Source organism: Pteropus vampyrus, unplaced genomic scaffold (assembly GCF_000151845.1).
Source record: "Pteropus vampyrus isolate Shadow unplaced genomic scaffold, Pvam_2.0 Scaffold104, whole genome shotgun sequence".
Classification (NCBI taxonomy): domain Eukaryota; kingdom Metazoa; phylum Chordata; class Mammalia; order Chiroptera; family Pteropodidae; genus Pteropus; species Pteropus vampyrus.
Genome location: NW_011888885.1, coordinates 1,378,974 through 1,381,519, shown reverse-complemented (window position 1 = coordinate 1,381,519; position 2,546 = coordinate 1,378,974).

Genomic DNA, 2,546 nt, shown 5'->3' with positions numbered 1-2,546 from the left:
GAAAAGTTTGAACAGATCATATGTTTAAAACTCATTAAACTTACATACTTGTACGGTGTTTATATGGAATCCTAGCAATAAAAGCACAACGTATATTTGAATCCAAGAAGCCATTGATGATAAAACACATTATTATTTAATGTGACACTAAGAAAGAAAAAAATCATGGCCCATTAGATTATGACACATCGATTTTAAGAGATATAGTAATATCAGAGATGCTAAAATGTGGGGAAAAAAGACTTGTATCTTAAAGTAGACTAAATATGGCATACACTTTTGGGATGTGAATTAGAATGAAAGTCTTAGGTTTAGTTGACACTTTGAGAGTCTGTTCAAAGGTTAAGTGACCAACGAAATATAAATCGAGGAGGAACTCCAGCAAAATATCATTTGCTAACTGAGCATCTGAATTCAGGTTGAAAAGTGACATTGCAAATTTTTCTCCTCAATATTCTCATTCCGAATGGTCCCGACACCACTTGCTTTGCTTAGTTTCCTTGGCAAAACTGCACATCCCTGAGCTGGAGTCTGCTGCTCAGATGGGAAGCGGACATATCCTGTGTTCAGGGCTTGGGAATGTCTTCTTGGACAGGTTTAAGCTACTAAGTACACAGATGAGCTGCCGCTGTTTTGTTCTCCCTCCCTGGACCATGTGTATCACAGCTGGAGCCTCTGCCATACCAGTCCCACGGTCTGGAGGGTGATGCATCATTGACCTCCTTCTCACTCTTGGCATGCATCCGCTGCTTTCCTGACAGCAGTCCAGAGCTTCTCCAAACATTTCCACACAGTGGCTCTGATGACCCCAGAGTGTGAGAGTGTAGAATCTGGAAGCCAGGGGTCTAGTCCAGAGCAATCAGCCCTAAATTCAAAAACATTTAAGGATCGTAGATTCTAAAACACTGGGTTGGATTCTTAATGAGTGGTTAGATTCTTGACAAGAAAATGAGCTTCTAAGGGGGAAGAACACTCTGCAGTCGATTGCCTTTCTCTAGAGGTTTTAATTTGTCAGCATCAGTGGGTTGATAGTATTGGCCCATCAGGGGCCTTGAGACACTTGGCATAAAGGATATTAGATGGGCATAGGAGATGCTTCCACTCAGCATTGCGCTTAGCAGCTTCTCTTTATTATAAACATTTATACAAATTAAGTATTTAACTTTGCAGTTTTTGAGTACGAATCTTTAAGTTAAATCGCCTCAGGAAGATGTGCCATCCATATGTATATCTTCTTGCTTTGTGTAACCCGCTCACCACCTAACTGTGCAATCGCTCATCCTCCACTTGGAGAAGCACGGATAGAGGAACCTGGGAGAATTTGGGTTCAGATGCTGACTTTGTCATTTAGAAATTATGTGATCTTGGAAAGTGAATTAAATTTCTCAATTTTCAGTTCTTTCTTTGTAAAAGAGGAATTAAAAACACGAAACTCACGTGATTATTGTGAAGACCAAAAAAAAATATGTATATTTAGGTTGCCTGTCACAGTCCTGGAGATGTGATAACTGCACAGCAGTCAACTTTCCTTTCACTCTGTTTCCCCGCTTTCTAAAGAAATTACTTCTCCCCACCCACCATCCATTTCCAGCTTCAGGCCCAGAGAAGGAAGGTCAGATGGGATGCAGGTACCATCTAGTCTGCCTCGCTTGCCTCTGCCAAGTCTACAGTTTCACAGCATGCTAAGAGGAGAACTGTCTGACCTTATTTTTAAAATCTCCAGACCAGCAAACTGCCATCATTTGGCAACTCATTTTAGTTCACAGAATTTTTTTTTTTTTTTTTGCCTATTCGTTTATTCATAATGAACATACACTAAACCTATGCTATATCAGGCACTGTGCTAGGTCTCAGAAACATACAAAGATATTTGGCATAATTTCTCTCCTTAAGATCCTCATAATATCGTAGGGAAAATATGCAAATAAACCATTGCAATGCCAAGTACTATGATAAAAAAAAAAGTCCACAGTCTCTTATAAATCACATAGGATGAGAATCTTTTGGAAGCTGGGAGTAGATGGATGGCATAGAGTACTGGAAATACTTCCCAAAGCAGGGGATGCCTGGCAGGGGTTTTAAAGGTTCATTTCAGGCAAAAATCTCAGAGGGAAGTAAAAGTTGTTAAATAAGACTCAGCATAGATATCATGAGGAATGGTGAAGGGAAGAGGTAGTAGACAATAAACGTATTGTCTAACTTTACTTTACTTCTGTGCAAGTGAGATATGTAAATCTGAAGACAGAGAAAGCAGAAAGGTTGCTGTAGTAATCCAGATAAGCTCTGTTGAAAGTCTAAACTAATGGCTAGGGTAGAAGGAGAAGGCAGGTTTAAGAGCCATGAAGGAGAGACACCCTTTGAAATAGTGATGAACATAGAATTCATCTCTCTCATTTTTAATTTCTACTTCCCATATAGTGGTCAGGGCACTTGGTGTTTTATCACTTTAGAGTGGTTGCTTAAAGTAGAGGCAATTGAAATTTTGTTTGAGAAATTTGACATCTTAAATCTGACAATGACAAGGAAAATGATAACAATGTTTTTTT